Consider the following 19,538-nt stretch of genomic DNA (forward strand, 5'->3'; position numbering starts at 1 on the left):
TCCGCCGGGTTATGTGTTTTAGAAAATTATTGGTAGTATTTGTTCCAAAGGTAAGTATACCAAGGATGCCTGTAGGAACCCCGTACCTTGGAACGGACTATGTTGTCAAGAGTATTTCTAATCGTTGAAAGAAAGGTTTTATAATTAGTTTTAATGCAAGGGTTCGATAGCAAGGCACCCCAATTTAAGGATAGCAGACAGTCCCTTAGGGAACTTAAACTAGAAAGATCAAATATATATCTAGGATTAAAATCATTAAATGGCAGAAAGCTGTAAAATTCGATATTTAAGCACAAGGGTTTGTGATGTACAACACAATTTGAAATCGTAAATTCAGCCAGAGTTACGTTAGAGTGAACAATAGAATTAATGAAGATTAAATCAAGAAGTTTATGCAAATCATTGAAAATATTATTAATTTGGGTCAGGCCCATACTAAAACAGTCATCAATGACAATTATTTCATGTGAATGATGAACATTTCCGGGCACCATAGCACCGGGCACAGAGCTGACGTTGAAGTCACATATGCCATCATGGTCCTCCAATCTGGCATGGATGTTAGGGATGTTGTCTAAGTGAGCCTGCTAAAGCCCAGAATCACTGCCATCATTAAGGAGTCGGATTACAGCGCAACAGAATTTACGGCTAACAGCCACGATGACACCACCTCCTCTCTCGCACTGCGTTCTGCCGAAGTCTCTATCTTTAAGAAAAACTTGGAATAATTTAGGAACTAAAGTTAGAATTTAGGCAAGTCTCAACCAGTATGATAATGATCACTGTTGGAAGTATTCATAAAGACAGACTGCGTTTTAGTTCTCATGCCGGATATATTTTGAAAGCATTATTTCCTGAATGATGGCTGTTTGAGTTTACTGCAGACAAGCCCCTAGCAGGTTGGCAGTCAGTGCATATTGTTGAAGAGGAATTCTCTACATCCAAATTAGATGTCGGCTTCGCATGCTCATAAGTACTATTAAGTACCTTGCGCAATGTGTCCGTACGAATTTTTATAGGCTGGTTGAGATCGTCGTTCCAAGGAATAATAGTGCAGTCGAATTGGGAATATGTAAATGCCTAATTTGCCTGTTTTGTGACGGCCATCCAAAGAGCGCAGAAGAAATTGCATCAATAGAGAGAGATGGTGAAGAGCGCAGTGAAGAGTGTATTCGTCTACTCATATAAGAGAGCGCTATCCCAAGAGACGCGCTGAGCTCATTAGTATCAGAATCCGAAGATAGCAGCATCCGATGTTGGTTTAACTCCATGTAGAGAACATATTTTCAATGGGCGATAAGATATTATCCCCCACCACATCCCCGTTCTCTATGAATAAATCTTTTGACCTTAACTGGGTTCGGCCAGAAATCGGTTTTGAAGACTAAATCATAAAGGTGATCGGGGATACCAAGCTTGAAATTTACAAACTTTAAGTTTTTAACGTCAACATCTTTTTTTACAAGTTTTACAACAGTGAGAGAACTAGCATCCACCTTAAGCTTGGTGGAGACATATTTTAAAACAGCATTCGGCTCTGTATCAGTTGCAAACTTTCCGACATGCAAATTTCTTGGTCGGCAAAACATGAAGATCTTCGGCATTAGGAGCCACTCCAACAACATGTTTATTCGGCTTGTTGTTGTTCCTTCTCTTCTTATTTCGAACCTGTATTCCTCTCTCAATATCCAGAACATGATTACAAGGGTCAACGACCGCGGAAGACGTAGCAGCAGCATCCGCATATGGCTGGGGAGCTTCAGCTACGTTGGTAGGTCTCGGTAGACGAGGTTTGGGATTTACATTTAAATTCTGAGTCAATGCATCATCTTTAGGGGGGAACGCCTCCAAGAATTTATTATGAAGGCCCTGATATAAGCGCTCCAGGGCTTTCAATTTATCATCGAATTCATCAATTTTAGAATGCGTATCATTCGCAACGACACAGCTATCACATTGCCACTATACGTTTGGATTTAATAAAAGTTTGAGCACATCGTCCGGTAGGGCTACGCAAGAAGTATGATAGGCGCGACCGCACAAAAAAGAACAGCGAACAGCATCCGAAGCGCGAAGTTGGGCCTATGTAACATCGGTATTGCACTCGGGACAGCAGAGAAGTAACATACGAGAATTTTAAGCACGTCTGAACGCAAAGAAAGCTAGATGACGACTGATGTGTTAGGATTACTTTAACATCCCTTCAGTTCCAAAAAAAAAAGTTTCACTTGTGAATCACCTTGTGAATCCCGTTGGACATGTCCTCTTGCACGAGTGAAGAACAAGTGACACTCCATATAGACAATTTTATGGGATGTCCGCTTTTTCACAAGTGAAAATTCAAATTAAAATTTTTGGAAGTCCCACGGGATTTCACTTGTATCGTATACTCATTTGTCGTATGGCCCGTCACCTGCCGGTGACACGTCCGACGTGAATTACCTTGTTAAACTCAGAATATTTTTTACTTAAGAAATCACTTGTGAAATTCAGAATATTTTCAATGAGTTTTCACTTATGAAAATATAGAATTTAAAATACATACATTTATATTTGCTTTTAAATTCATTTTAATTAAAAAGTGTTATTTAGGTTTTCTGTTAAAGGACAATTATTGTTAGTAAGCCTAGTTTTATGATACGTTAATTTGCTTTTTACATTGGTCATCGCCGTCCTTAAACCTTTGTCCGGGTCCCCTGCATCCTTGGCCAACGCTCCTGAAAAAATGTATGGGCATATTTTTAAAAAAAGCGTTTTACTTGTTTATTTGTATATTTACCTTTTAGAGCTGTGTTTAGCCCTATGCAGGATTTTTATTGGCACCAAACATTTCATGATCCACTTTCGGCTAACGGCTAAATAAAAAATGTCATTTTCAAGCGAAGGAGGTTACATGTTAAAAAACACCGAAGCTATAATATAATTTATATAATTTTATCACCAATTTTTCGATCGTTCCTATTGCAGCTATATTATATAGTTGTCCGATTTTGATAAAAATAAATTCGAAATTCAAAACTATTTAAAAAATGTTATTTCCAAGTGTATGTTTTTGTATGTTAAAAAACATAAAATAAATAATTTTCTTACATTTTTTTACGATTATTCCTATGGGAGCATTAAGATATAGTGGTCCAATCCGGTTGGTTCCGACTTACATACTACCTGCAAATGAAAGAAGACTTTTGGGAAAGTTTCAGCCCGATAGCTTTAAAAGACTAGTTTGCGTAGAAACGGACAGACGGACATGCTGATCAAGAATATGTATACCCTTCAGTTCCAAAAAAAAAAGTTTCATTTGTGGATCACCTTTCGAAATTCGTGGGACAGACGGACATGCTGATCAAGAATATGTATACCCTTCAGTTCCAAAAAAAAAGTTTCATTTGTGGATCACCTTTCGAAATTCGTGAGACATGTCATCTTGCACAAGTGAAGAATAAGTGACACTCCATATAGAAAATACTATGGGATGTCCGAATTTTCACAAGTGAAAATTCAAATGAAAATTTTTCGAAGTCCTACGGGATTTCACTTGTACTTATACACTTATACTTGATTTTCGTATGGTCTGCCAAGTGCCGGTGACAAGTCCCAAGTGAAATCACTTGTAAAAAACAGAATTTTTCCATGAGTTTTTACTTATGAAATCACTTGCAAGTGACACGTCCCAAGTGAAATCACTTGTAAAAATCAGAATTTTTCCCATGAGTTTTCACTTATGAAAATATAGAATTTAAAATACATTTCTTCTTTACTTTTAAATTTTTTTTAATTTAGTAGTGTTATTTAGGTTTTCTGTTAACGAACAATTATTGGTATTCCTTAAACCCTTGTCCGGGTCCTCCGAATCCTTGGCCAACGCTCCTGAAATATTTATGGGCATATGTTTAAAAAATGCGTTTTATTTGTTTAGTTGCATATTTACCTTTTAGAGCTCTGTTTTACCCTTTGCAGGATTTTTATAGGCGCAAAACATTTCATCATCCACTTTCGGCTAACGGAACCCATTGAATACCTTTATACTTTAAACTAAGATCAATTCAAAACATCTTAAACTTAGTGTAACACTTACCTGACTTTATTATTTTCACTTTAAAAAACGAAAAAACTAAATCTGCTGCTCACAATTTAAATGGCTTGCTTTCCTTTCAATAACTCAAACAGAATGAACCAAGTCTTCCTCTCACCCCTTCACTTGATTTCTTTTGTTTTCTCTTTGCTGTTCTAAAGCGAAAAATATCCGACTTCTTAAGTAAAATATACAATACGAATTTTCTAAAAATGGTAACATTTAAATGTTTTAAATATTTAAATCAATTTCAACGGACTAAATTTCTATAACTTAACTAAAAAATTATATTGTAATATTAATTTATAATTCGTAAGCATAACATTAAAAGTAAATTCAATTTGCTTAATTTAACTATAATCAAATAATTTACATTTATAAAACAATATTAGTTGTTTTTTTTTCGATATACAATACTCCTAAAATATTGCGCCACGAAAATATTTCCGCCGAAACATTAGTCGATAGCCGAACATAACGGAGAGACGCAAAAGAAATAACGGACTGGCCGAAATTTGTCTCTGAGAGCGCCGAGTGCAGGCAGATAATAAGACAAAGAAAGAGAGGGAAGCTCCGAATATCTGCCTCTCTTTGTTGCACGATCGTTTTCGTAGGCAGTCTTCTACGCTGCGCCGACTTCTCTGCTGACGTCAACAGCGGCACAGCGTTTTAGGCACAAAAAAAACAAAAAAGCTTTTTGCATTGAGCCATGCACCGCGTCACTACTGCAGAACTGAAGGTATTTAACTTACTCCGGATGAGTGCTAGATCGGCCACAGTCACTAGATATGCACAGAATACACACTGAGAAAAAAGTTTTAAAATTAAATTAAATTAAATATAAAATAAAATAAAATTTTTTTTAAAAAGAGAATATATGCTTAGGTAGAACCGAATGAAAGAATAAAAATACAATCATGTAACGGGTTCGGTTTTAGGAATTATAAATTAAGATTATTAATTAATATTAATTTAACCCTTCGCGAACCAGAGCCGCTATTCTTTTACAGCCACCGCTCGAGAGATCGATCTTTTGTGGTGCAGAGTGCACAAAGTGAGTTACTACAAAAAATTTGTATTCTTTGGCTAAGAGTATAAATTCTCGGCATTCGAATTTAATGACTATTAAAATGGTCAAACAAAAGTCAAAGAGAACATGTACACCAGCTAAACGCAAATTAATTTGAAGATTTATATGAACATTAGGAAAACTTTTGTTGTGCTAAGGCCGAACGTTATTCATTAGTAGGAGAACGGTTAAAAAAGATAAATAAATAAATAAGAATGTTAGTAATGAAATAAAATTAAGCCGTGAATACACTGAGAAAAGATAAGAACAACATTTAGAACCAAATAATGGAAAATATTTCTTTTGAAGAATAAGAGCCCTTTAAAACTTTAAGCAAATCATATCTATGGAACCAACGATCAAATTTCTCTATGTTTTATATATATTAAGACCCTTTATTAAAATTTAAGATTACCTCATACTTTGCGTACGTAGTGATAATATCTGTTTATCCTTATAGAGATAAAACTATTGTTTTTTTTGGTTATTAGACATCGATAGTTTACATAGCCTCTAGGGTTCTTATTACCTTCTGCTATTGACATTTGCAGTTAAGTCTTTTCCCAGTGTCAAAAGGAGAGTAACTCGCACTGGCAACATAGGTATAGAATTTGATTTATATTATTAAAAATGGATTTAAACGAAACCATGCAGTAATTACTTCGCTTAAACTCTGCAGGTGATTATGCGGTCGTAAGGGTATCTAAAGGGATCACGCGAATCTGGAGCCAGTGATCTTAGGTAAAGAGCTCGTCTGAGTAAATTTTGTGCTAAGAGGGTAAAATATTTGGGTCATATTGTGGGAAACAGTGGGGTACGAATGGATCCGAAAAAAATTTCGGCTATCTTCGCTTATCCTACTTCCAAGTCCCTCAAAGCGTTGCGAAGTTTCTTGGGTTTATACGGGTGGTATAAAAAAATCCATAAGCAACTTTGCTGCAATTACATCTCTATTAAAGAACTTGCTCACTCAGAAGCGGAAGTTTGTATTTACTGACGCAGCATTAGAGGCCTTTGAAGAGCTCAAAGAAAAATTAAGCCAACCTCCTGTCCTTAGAAGTGCCGATTTTCGAGGCCGGTGTTGGAGGAGTGCTAGTACAACATTCACCTGATGGAGGTGAGTGTCCAATAACATTTGTTTCTAAAAACTCTACAGGGCCCAGCAAAACTATTCTGTTACCGAGAAGGAATGCTTAGCAGCCATTGTATGTTTGAAAAGTTTTAGGGCATATGTAGAAGGCCATGAACTCACTATAATAACGGACCATGCCTCCTTAAAATGGCTTATGAGTTCCCGCTTGGCCAGATGGGCTCTAAAATTTCAGGCATACAAGTTTAAAATTGAGCACAGACGGGGAAAGCTAAATGTGGTTCCGGATGTATTGTCCATGGTACATGAAGACGAATTAGCGGCTTTAGATTTTCAAAATGGTTTATTTGTGGATTTGGGATCGGAGCATTTTAAGTCGTTGAAATATTTAAGGCTACACTTAGCAAAACCTTCAGGGTCGCAGAGATTTTTCCAAAAGCTTTATATTGATTTTCTAGGACCATACCCTCGTTCACGAAGCGGCAATAAAGGCATTTTTATTGTTCTGGATCACTTCACGAAGTTTGTTTTTTTGCATGCTGTGAAGAAGATGACCTCTAATGTGGTAGTAAAGTATCTGAAGTCCCATGTATTTCACACCTTTGATGTCTCCGAGACGATTATCTCAGAGAACGGAGATCAATTTCGTTCAGAAGCTCTCCGAAAGCTTTTGGCGAGCTACGGGGTTAACCATGCTTTAACTTCAGTCCAAGCCCCACAGTGAAATTTTTCAGAACGGGTTAACAAGTCGGTAATCGCTGCTATTAGGTCATATGTCAGAAGTGATAAAAAAGATTGGGACGAGTTTCTTTCACATATATGGTGCTCGTTGCGGTCAGCTATTCACTCGAGTTTTGGAACCAGTACATATTATATGGTATTTTGACAGCAGATGATAATTTGCGGCTCGACCTACTCTCTGATAAGGAAACTAAGTTTATTGGAGGATCGAACCATACATCTTAGCCAAAAGGATTCACTGGATGTAGTGCGCGATAGAGCCAGTGAAATTAGGCGAAAGCAGCATCTGACGAATGAAAAGCATTATAATTCGAGAGCTCGAGAAGTCATCTATAAGGAAGGCCATTAAGGAAGGAATTTAAAACAAAGCAATTTCGAGGCGGTTAAGATAGTCCAAAAAGTTGGTAGGACAGCAAATTAAAACAAGAAAGGAAGTTAACTTCGGCAAGCCGAAATTTGTACATTTGTATTTGCAGTTATAACTATTACAAAAAATACTAAAAATGATATTCCCAATTGTATATATATGTCGGCGATTGGTATATCTCAGTGTATAAGGAATGCTAGTTTCTTGTGTCCCCTCTTGTGTCATCTTATGTCCTGCATTTTTGCAATATCATTGTTTCTCTCTGCTCGCCTTGCAAGGTACCGTTAGAACTGTTGCCTGTGCGGCGCTACAAAAAGTATAGCACGACACACGTCTGCGTTGCAGGCTTCGTGGATTTTGTCATGTCCTTTTTTGAGAGGAACCAGGCGTCAGCGTTGTGGCGCTGTCGCCGTGTGTGGTTCGCAGGAACAGTATAGGCAGTTACAAGAACGATTAGTCACTCTATGTAAATCGACGCCTGTGTTCAGACCGAAACGCACTCCGCTCTAGTGGAACCCGAACGTAATTCTACATCAGAAGTGGGATCTGGCCCTCAACCTACGACAATGGATGGACAATGGCGCCATCATGGAATTGCAAAATAAGAATTTGATCGATCTTGTGCGAGCCATTAAAACAACGGAACCTGATGCAGGGCAGAGCAAATCGGTCCACCGACTGAAATTCAACCCAGACAAGGCAGGTGCCATCGCTTCATCGTGGTGTTCAACGGTGGAAATTATATTACAAGAAAATACGTTGAAAGGCAGTGCGTTGGTTGTGGCTTTAAGTTCAGCATTGGAGGGTAGCGCTTCGCAATGGCTGTCCCAAGTGTGCTATGCTGGCTCGAGCTCAAGGAATTGTTCATACAGCTCTTTAATACTTTAGAAACACCAGCCGCTATGTTTCTAAATATACTGACAAAGCGACCGACTGATGGCGAGAGTCTCGCGCTGAACTCAAGCCGCATGGTTACAGAACTCAGGACGAAATGGCGTGAAATGGAGAAAGAAGAAATTGCTGTGTCCGTGAGTCTCGCATTGCTGGCAAGCTTTGATAACCGTTTGCAGCATTAAAGTCTCACATCAAATGTTCGAACCAGAAGCGATCTACAGACCGAATTAAATGCGTTCACTGAAACAAACTTGCGCTCTGCTAAAACAAACTTGTGCTGCGTAAGAAGCACAGGAATCTGCACGCCAAGTCTCAATAGTCTAGCTCTTATAGTTTCAGAGATCTCAGCGTACATCCGGACAGACAGACGGACAGACTGGCAGACGGACGGACGGACATGGCTAGATCGACTCGGCTAGAGATCCTGATCAAGAATATATATACTTTATGGGGTCGGAAACGCTTCCTTCTGCCTGTTACATACTTTCCGACGAATCTAGTATACCCTTTTACTCTACGAGTAACGCGTATATCAAGGTATAATAAATAAAACCTAATTCATTGTTAGCAAAGTACTCAGATTGTTTTATAAAAGGCATTCCATGTACTAAGGTTAAAGATGGCGAAATGAAAATTAGATTGATTGATCCAAGAAAAACAGTTCAAAGAAGGCCATACCGATTAAGTCCATGCGAGCGAGATTTAGTTCGAGAGAAAATTGAGGAGCTGTTGAGGTGTAATATAATAGGACCTAGCTGTTCATCCTATGCAAGCTCTATGTTGTTGGTAAAGAAGAAAAATGGTTCGGATAGACTCTGCGTTGACTATAGAGAACTAAATTCGAACACAGTCGCTGATAAATACCCGCTGCCACTCATACAGGATCAAATAGATAGACTTCGAGAAGCTAATTATTTTACATGTTTAGATATGGCCAGTGGATACTACCAAATTCCTTTGCATGCGGATTCTATTGAGTACACAGCGTTTGTGACGCCAGATGGCCAGTATGAGTTTCTGTCTATGCCATTCGGGCTTAAAAACGCGCCTTCTGTTTTTCAACGCTTAGTAATGCAGGCGCTAGGAGACTTAGCAAATTCTTATGTTATCGTCTATATGGATGATATCATGATAACTGCCACAACACAATGCGACGCGTTTGAAAGATTAGAAATTGTTTTAAATGTTCTGACAAAGGCTGGGTTTTCATTCAATATTACAAAGTGTTCTTTCCTGAAAACATCGGTTCAATATTTAGGCTATAGTGTTAGTGCTGGTAAAATTCGTCCCAACCCTCAGAAAATTGTAGCGTTAACTGCCCTTCCGCCTCCACAGTCTGTAACAGCACTTAGACGATTTATTGAATTAGCATCGTATTTCCGGCAGTTTATGAAGGGCTTTACACAGTTGATGAAATCGTTATATTTCTTAACTTCAGACAAAAATAAATTTATTTAGAAAGCAGAACATGAACACATACGGAAACAAGTTATATCTATACTTACCGATGAGCCAGTCCTTGTTATTTTTGACCCAATTTATCCAATTGAATTACATACAGATGCAAGTGGCAATGGTTATGGTGCAATTTTATTACACAAAATTAATAACAAACCACAGGTAATAGAATATTATAGCAAAACTACTTCACCTGCAGAGACAAGATATCACTCGTATGAGTTGGAAACTTAAGCGGTTGTAAACTCAATTAAAAATTTTCGACATTACTTGTTGGGAGGAACTTTACTGTTTATACCGACTGTAACTTTGAAGGCGTCAAGAAACAAGATCTGACTCCTACAGCACAGCGTTGGTGGGCTTTCTTACAGTCATTTACATTCGATATTCAGTATAGAGAAGGGAAAAGAATGGCACATGTTGACTTTTTGTCGAGAAATCCTATCTCACCAGGGACTACTTTTGCTCCAAAGGTAATTGAGGAGAAGAGAGTTAACTTGGCCGAAATTTCAAGTAATTGGCTCATTGCTGAACAGCGTCGAGACCCAGACATATCCGAAATCGTGACTAAATTAAAAGATTTTTCTCTTGATGAAGATATTGCGAAAACATATGAACTAAGGGCAGAGGTTCTTCACCGAAAAATACAGAGGAATGGCAGAACCCGCTGTTTACCGGTGGTGCCCCGTGCTTCCAGATGGTCCGTTATAAACCAAGTTCATGAGTCGATAATGAATTTAGGTTTCGAAAAGACACTGGATAAAGTTTACGATTTTTACTGGCTTGACAATATGTCAAAATACGTCAATAAATTTGTTGACAACTGCATCACTTGCAAAATGTCTAAATCAACCTCAGGAAAAATTCAGGCTGAACTGCATCCAATCCCAAAAATAAATATTCCTTGGCACACAATCCACATCGACATAACAGGGAAATTAAGCGGCAAGAGTGACCAAAAGGACTATGTTATTGTTCAAGTTGACGCGTTTACCAAATATGTCTATCTCAGTCATACCCTTAAATTGGACAGTGAGAGTTGCATAAGGGCTGTCAAGTCCGCTATTTCGTTGTTTGGAGTACCAAACCGAATAATAGCTGACCAGGGAAGGTGTTTTACTCGAGCAAAGAATAGTGAATTTTGTTCAGATCATGTTAACGGCGGCTGAAACTGGAACACAGTCTTGGCAGGATGTGCTAGGAGAGGTGCAGCTAGCAATTAATTGTACAACTAATCGTGTGATGAAGGCAAGTCCTCTGGCAATGTTATTGGGAAAAGTAGCACGGCCATTAGGATTACTTCCACCTAGTGACATAGAAAATGATGTAGATCTATCGAACGTTAGAGCACAAGCTGAAAAAAATATTTTAGTTACTACAGTGTATGATAAAGAATGGTTTTATAAAAGTAAGGCGAAAGTACGTAGACACGATGTTGGAGATTTTGTACTACTTAAAAACGAGGAAAGGCATCAAACCAAGCTGAGTCCAAAATTCAAGGGGCCTTTTGAAATAACACAGGTTCTAGAGGGTGACAGGTACATTTTAAAGTCATTAACTAGTAAACGAACTTACAAGTATGCTCTCGAAGATTTAAGAATTTTACCAGATGGGGAAGTTACCGAGGAGCTTAATGTGTGTGATGATTATAATAGTGTTGAGACCAAAAATGAAAATATTTAGAATGTTGATGTTGCTGAAGAAAGTGAAGTGGCAAAAAAATGTAGTACTGCTGGCCAAAAGGAAATGGCAGAGTACAGAAATGAAATTAAAAAAAAAAGAATAAGAAAGCCTCTGTGGTAAGAGAAAGTAATGAAATAATGAAAAGAGACAGTATTGTGGCCTGAGTGGACGATAAAGAGATTCGTAATATTAATGTAAGCACAAGTGCAGAACAAACTAATGTTTGTTTTGATCATGGCGTGCATTAGATATGAGAATGGATGAACTAAGTAAAAGAATTGGTTTAAAAATAAGTTTGTTTTTGTGAGATTGAAACATAATTCTTGAAGACCTGATATGTTAATGAAAACCAAACAGAATGATAAAGTTTATGTTAAGGTATGTCGTAAGGAGGTCTGATACTATTTTGAGAAATTGGTCATAATTGAGTTTACATAAATTAAGAAATGAAAACTGAATTTTGTTGTGGAAATATTTGTTTAAGTTGTAAAAATAAAAGGTTGTTAAAAAAAAAGAAATAAAAAGAAAGCAAAAGAGAAACTAAAACTATGGTCTTTTATGCACGAGGTCGTGTAAGAGTCAGTATGGCCGTGTCGGCGATTGGTATATCTCAGTGTATAAGGAATGCTAGTTTCTTGTGTCCTCTCTTGTGTCATCTTATGTCCTGCATTTTTGCAATATCATTGTTTCTTGTGTCGCAAGGTACTCGCCTTGCAAGGTACCGTTAGAACTGTTGCCTGTGCGGCGCTACAAAAAGTGTAGCACGACACACGGCTTCGTGGATTTTGTAATGTCCTTTTTTGAGAGGAACCGTTTTAGCGAGGCGTCAGCGTTGTGGCGCTGTCGCCGTGGGTGGTTTGCAGGAACAGTATAGGCAGTTACAAGAACGAATAGTCACTCTCTGTAAATCGACGCCTGTGTTCAGACCGAAACGCACTACGCTCTAATGGAACCCGAACGTAATTCGACATATATGTCATATTATTTTCCAATTTTTCGATCGTTTCTATGGCAGCTACATGATACAGTGGTCCGATTTTGATAAAACTAAATACGAAATTCAGAACTAATTAAAATATGTTATTTCCAAGAGTAGGAGGTTAGTTGTTAAAAAACACCAAAGATATAATTTTTGTAAATTTTTTTTCCGAATATTCCTATGGGAGCTATAAGATATAGTTGTCCGATCCGGCTGGCTCCGACTTATATTCAACCTGCTAAAGAAAGAAGACTTTTGGGAAAGTTTCAGCCAGATATCTTTAAAACTGAGAGACTAGTTTGCGTAGAAACGGACGGACAGACGGCCAGACGGACAAACGGACGTGGCTAGATCGACTCGTCTAGTGATGCTGATCAAGAATATATATACTTTATGTGGTCTGAAACGTCTCCTTCACTGCGTTGTAAACTTCTGACTGAAATCATAATACCCTCTGAAAGGGTACAAAAAACCAAATCAAATTGCAGTTTTTCATCTCGTCCAGGAAATGAAAATTTTCAATTCAACCACTTACAACAAACAGAGGTCTACAGCTGTCAGCGCAAAAAATATTGGGAGCACCGCGTCGCTTTTCCCCACCAAGGGGTTGGCTCAAATTGCCACAGTTTGTAACATACCCAAACAAATCGCCAGATTGCCAAAGCCAGCTTCACAGATTTGAATTGCCATACAGATCACGCAAAAGCCGCCTCCCAAAAAATAAATAAAAGGCATGGCATACGCGGCACCAGCGTCGTCTGAAAAGGCGATCACCTTTTTTTTTGTCATATGTTAGTATAGATTTCTTTTTATACCCGTTACTCGTAGAGTAAAAGGGTATACTAGATTCGTCGGAAAGTATGTAACAGGCAGAAGGAATCGTTTCCGACCCCATAAAGTATATATATTCTTGATCAGGATCACTAGCCGAGTCGATCTAGCCATGTCCGTCTGTCCGTCTGTCCGTCTGTCTGTCCGTCCGGATGAACGCTGAGATCTCGGAAACTATGGGAGCTAGGCTGTTGAGATTTGGCGTGCAGATTCCTGAGCTTCTTACGCAGCGCAAGTTTGTTTTAGCAATGTGCCACGCCCACTCTTACGCCCACAAACCGCCCAAAACTGTGGCTCCTACAGTTTTGATGCTAGAATAAAAATTTTAACATAAGTGTATTCTTCTCATCAATACCTATCGAGTGACCAGAAAAAAAAATTGCCACGCCCACTCTAACGCCCACAAACCGCCCAAACCTGTGACGGCCACAGTTTTCATGCTAGATACAAAATTTTAACTGAAATGTATTGGTCTCGTCAATACCTATCGATTAATCCAAAAAAAATTTTGCCACGCCCACTCTAACGCCCATAACGCTTAAATCTGTCTACCGCCGGTAGGTGGCGTATTTAAATCTCGATTTGCTGCTTGCATATCTCCATTTCCCTTTGGTCCCTTTAGCTGAGTAACGGGTATCTGATAGTCGAGGTACTCGACTATAGCGTTCTTCCTTGTTTTCTTTATTTTTGTATTGGTAGCGAAAAGAGACCAGCTAAAGGCGCTTAGGCGCAAGTTCAAAGAGAATAATAAGCTGTCGATTTCCTTTTTTGTGTCAAGATTGTAGTTTTGTGCGGTATGGCAGATTAGAGCTTTAGACCTTCAATTTTTCTCCCCCAAACAGATTTATTTATTTATTTATTTCATTTATTTCGCCAACGGTATTCCTTTACTGGCTACTTGTACAATTCAACAACTTATCTTACGTTCTAAAATTTACAATATAATTGACTAACCTATGCTTAAGAATTGACTTACTTGAGAAGTAGTCCAATTGCATATCAATTGGGAGTGCGTTAGACTCATATAAGGCCCTATAGAGGGGCTCATTTTTGGAATTTTTGTCCGCCGCAGCTCGAGGAAAAAGGGATCAAAATTCCGAAGTTGTCTAGACGGGGCGTGAAAACCAACTTTCGATAATAGTTCTGGACAGTCGATACTACCATCCACCAAATCAGAGATGAAGCAAATGGCGAGGATACTTCTACGATGCTCAAGGGATGGTAGGTGAACAAGCCTACATTGCTGGTGGTATGAAGGGGTAGGATCTAAAAACCTTAGCGGCAACAAAGCGAATTTCAAAAACTGTTTCTGTAGACGTTCTATTCTGTTTCTATGAGTGGTAGTGAAGGGATTCCAAATAAGAGACGCATATTCTAGTTTAGATCGGACAAATGCAAAATAAAGCGCAAGTCTGGTGTAGGGATCCGTGAATAGTGATGCGTTCCGTCTCACAAATCCAAACATAGCATAGACCCTGGGCATCGAAGTGTGCTGCAAACTTAAATTTCGAGTCAAACAACACTCCTAGATCCAAGGATTCTTATAGGATGTGACGAGATTGTAAAGGGATTTACTGTAAGTGACATAGAAGCACTTGCTTATGTTAAGAAGAAGCGAATTTCGGCTACACCAAGAGCTCAACGAATCTAAATCATGTTGAACACTCTGAAGATAGACAAAACCTCACATCATTAATGAAAATGATGAAAAGCAGAGGTTCCATAGCACTCCCTTGAGGGAGGCCAGAGGTTGCCAAATAGGAATCCGAGAATTTTCCATTAATATTAACTCTATAAAGTCGATGGTGTAAATATGATTTTATCCAATTTAGTAATGCCGAATGTATAGCCAAGCGGACCAGTTTTGCCAGTAGGGCACTGTGGCTAACTTTGTCAAAGGCTTTCGAAAAATCAGTGTAAATAACATCAACCTGAGATCGCATATCAAAGGCATGAATGCAATAGTTGCTGAAAACGGCAAGATTAGTCGTAGTTGACCGACCTGCAATAAAACCATGCTGAGAAGTGCTTATATATGTTTTTGCAAGAAATTATAATTTATGGGCAACAATGCGTTCGAAGAGTTTAGCGATATTACTGATCTTTGCTATAGGCCTATAATTGGCAATGTTGTTCTTCGGCCCTGATTCTAAAATTGGAGTCACGGATGCGACCTTCCATCTGTCCGCAAAGTGTCCGCTAGAAAGTGATTTATCAAACAGAACTTTTAGTGGAACGCATAGCACCTCTATACAATGTTTCAGAAGGTAGCCCGGAATCCCATCACAGTCCGGAGTGTAAGAATCATCCACGTCTTCCACAGCCATATGAATATTCTCTTCTAGCATTAGCCGTGCTACTACCTAAATTCAATAGAGGAGTGATTGCATTTAAGGTTTGAAAATCATTCCAGGCTGCTGTTGGCTCAAAGTTAGCTTTAAAATAAGAGGCAAAGAGATTTGCAGTTTCTGTATTTGAATGGGAAGATAAATTCCCTAGGAACATAGCAGATGGAACTGAAGAATCGGTCTTCTTTGAATTGATGAATCGCCAAAAAGAGTTGGGATTACTTTTTAGGCCGTTCTCAACACTCGCTATATACTGATTGTAAAGAAATTTATTTAGAAATTCAAATTCTCGTTTATGCTGCAAGTGTCTATTCCAATTACCAGGATCCTGTGTAACTAAAAACCTTTTATAGAATTTATTTCGAAGATTTTTAAGCTTTTTCAAACCTTTCGTATACCAAGGCAACTTAAACGATTTGTGGACCCTTTCTCGAGCATTGTTCTTAATGATGTTTAAAATAACAACTAAAATAGTGTCATAACACGACTCCAAACTGACATGTGATAAAACTGACTCCCAGTTAATGGCAGAGATTTCATTTCTGATGGCACAAAGGCTGGTTTCATTGAAAATAAATCTAGGTGAATATTCAGCTGAAGGCGCAAAACTGTAAAAGTTTATACCTAGTAGCAATGGTCTATGATGGATACCACAATTGCTTATAGGTGAACTACATTGGACTAAAGAAAAGTTAATATCAGCGCTAAGGAATACTAAGTCTAAAATTTTATGTAAGTTATTGAATATATTATTGACTTGTATTAAGCCCATACTGAAAAAATCATCGATGAAATGAATCTCGTGTGGTTGATGTATGTTGCTTGGCAGTGAAGAGTGATGCTCCGGATCCTGAGACCAAACAAGGGATGATAGATTAAAGTCTCCAATCACACAGATATGTTGATGGCCCTGCAGATTATTGTAGATGTCGGTAATGTTTTCCAGATGAGCCTTGTCTCTGTCTTTGCGGAACACTGGTACAATTTGGAGAAGAATTAATTTGAGTAAAAGTTTATGTTGAGCCAAGTTTCAACTAAAACTATAACATCAAACTCGCATTTAAGGCATCATAGTCCAATGCCCCAGGAAGTATTTGTTCTTGCGTTCCCAATGTTGTAGGCCCACAGATCGCCTTCAGTAATGTAGTGTTTTTAATAAGAATTTTTTCATGCAGACTAGGATCGATGCATTCCTGAAGTTTGCTAGATACTTTTAGTAAAGAGCAACTAGTTCTTAAGAGCGATGGCAATGTCGCCGTTAACAGAGCATATTTATCCAAGTTGGGGAGAGATGGACAAAGTTGTTGTTGATGCTGCCATCGGGAAGAGCCACACAAAGCAGTCGATGAGAAATTCAAGCAAGAGGAGCGCGGTAATAAGGAAATGATACTGTGATCACGAGTATCACTCAGAGCAAATTTTAATAGCTCCAGCCGTTGGGTTTTTGTGAGCATTAGACTAACGTAACACAATTCAGACAACGACAACTCCAGCTGACGTTGTTGTTGGTTCAATTGTGATAAGCGCACAACTCCGACGAGCGCGCTTAGAGCAGGAATCTTGATGAAGTATGATGAGAGCGGCTCTCCAAAGAGCGTTTGACGATCGTCGTTCGAAACAGACAACGACAGCTCAAGCTGATGTTGTTGTTGCTTTGATTGTGATGCATGCACATTCCCAGAGAGCGCGCTTAGAGGGAGATGCGTGATTGATTATGATGAGAGCGCCTCATCGATCAGCGTTTGACGAATGTCGCGCAAAACAGACAACGACAACTCCAGCTGACGTTGTTGTTTATTTGACGGTGATGAGCGCAAAACTCCGAAGAGTGCGCTTAGAGCCGGAGTCTTGATGAAATATGATGAGAGCTGCTCTCCAGAGAGCGTTTGACAAACGTCGCGCGAAATAGGCAACGACAAATCCAGCTGATGCCGATGTTGCTTTAATTGTGATGGGTGCACATCTCCGAAGAGCGCGCTTAGAGCGGAAATCTTGATGGAATCTGGTAATAATGCCTCTCCAGTGAGCGTTTGATGAACGTTAGACAGAACAAAAAAGGAAAAATACAGCTGATGATGTTTTTGATTTGGGAGTGACGGGCGCCCAATGCTTAAGAGTGCACTGGGAGCGGCATATGAGTGAGTAATGGTAGCAGCTAGCGATATCGAAACCAGGGGACGTTGACATTGCGAATAAGTAGCATGAAGATGAGGAAGAGAATCATAAAAATTTGCCGTAGTCAAATCGACACCAGAGGCGCCGATTATTGGGGGTTCCCATCAACAATCGGCCTATCCCTGTGGATGAATCGACTGATCTTGATTGGATTGGGCCAGAACACATCACTAAACACAGTCTGAAAGTGCTGCTCGGGTATTCCTAACTTAAAATTGACGAATTCCAGTGTAGCAACATCTACACCATTTTTGACTAAAGGCTTGCAAATTATGGTGGCGGTATCCACACCGAGGTTATTTGCAACATATTCACGCACAGAATCAGATTTTACGTGTGCTCTGAATCTACCAACATGAAGGAATTTATTGCTCGGCACAACTTCGAGTAGTTCACAGCTTGACCAACTATTTGCCTCTTGTTCCTGTTATTCTTTGCATGGTTCCTGGCGGCAGTAAAAACTGGTGCAGGGGGTATCAGGTCTGCATGGTTGGCTTGACGACCAATTGAAGAAGCTGGAGCCAATGGTTTCACCACTTTTTTACGCTGACTGACATTGCTATTGTATGTGGTAGAATTGGGAAAAACCTTCAGAAACTTTGAGTTTAAATCCATGTATAGACTCTTCAGGTCATAAAGTTCTTCCATTACTTCATCGATTTTGGAGTATGAATCATTACTCACAACACAGCGATCACACTTCCAGAGTAGAATCGGCATATTTGTTAATAATCTAATAGCATCCTCCGGGAGATCAACACATGCAGTGTGAAAAGTACAACGACAAAGCGATGAGCAACGAACCGCCTCAAAACCGCGAAGCTGCGCTGCTGTAACTTCAGCATTGCACTCGGAGCACGAATAAGAATTCATAGCGAAAAGAAAACACGTCTGACTACAACGAATGCTAATCAGAGACTAATCAGAGATTTACAGCGGAACTCGACTGGAAGCGCTTTCATTGGGGATCGCAACAAAGCATGTAAGTCACTTTGTAACCATGAATAAGATATTGAGACAAAACAAACGCAGAAAGCAACAACACCTAGAAGTCGAAAACAGAATGCCCGAGGGCATATCTGCATGCCCCTCACCCTTCTGATGCTGTTCGGTTGCGGCGCGCTCAATTTAGGAGATGCACTCTCAAGCACCCCAATAGTTCGGTTTGCTTACCTTTACTGAAGTGTAGCTGCGCGTTTAAAAGCTTTTCGTTTAGTCCATTTGTTAATTGTAAATTCGATTTAGGTTTGCGTTCGATGTTCCAAGTTTAGTCATAAATTTAATGTCGCTTTTAATTATCTTTTTTTTATGTTTCGTATATCTTGTAGATTTTAAGGAATAAATATTATTATGTTAAGCAACTAAATTATTTACGTTAAACTCAATGCTGTCCTAGGCGTTTAAGACATTAGCGAAAGGGTCATCAAAAATAATAATTTTTTTGGAAAAGATGATCGCAGGCAGGGTGGGCTATGCAGCCAAAACAACAACAGTGCCTGCAACATATATCTGAGGGAATGTGCAATACTTTTGTTTGACTGTCGTTTCTTCGTCCGGTTGTTATGTGCGTGTCTAGGTATTCTTCGTACGTTGATCGTACCTTTGTCTGTCGCAAGCACCCTCAATTTATAAGAGAGGTGATGCATATGAGAGGACGGGATAGCAGTGGCAAGACCTTCACACCCAAGCGACGAGTACTAGCCATCCATATATAGCGTGTGCTGCTGCTAGTTCTAGATAACATCAGCCCAAAGGTTATTGCTTGGCATAACCTAAAGTCCTGAACATCATCGCTTATAAAACCATGGTTTTTGATCTGCCAATAGGATTG

General features: G+C 39.0%; 1 long non-coding RNA gene across 1 annotated transcript; it reads right to left on the minus strand.

Annotated features, from left to right (window-relative positions):
* Positions 1-2,564: 2,564 nt before the first annotated feature.
* Positions 2,565-12,598, minus strand: LOC136117621 (uncharacterized). The gene is made up of 3 exons (XR_011605610.1): positions 3,929-12,598; positions 2,780-3,867; positions 2,565-2,717 (listed from the first exon to the last, which is right to left on the minus strand). It is a non-coding gene; the product is annotated as an uncharacterized lncRNA (long non-coding RNA).
* Between the last annotated feature and the right edge of the window lie 6,940 nt (positions 12,599-19,538).

This window comes from Drosophila suzukii, unplaced genomic scaffold, assembly GCF_043229965.1.
Source record: "Drosophila suzukii unplaced genomic scaffold, CBGP_Dsuzu_IsoJpt1.0 scf_20, whole genome shotgun sequence".
Classification (NCBI taxonomy): Eukaryota; Metazoa; Arthropoda; class Insecta; order Diptera; family Drosophilidae; genus Drosophila; species Drosophila suzukii.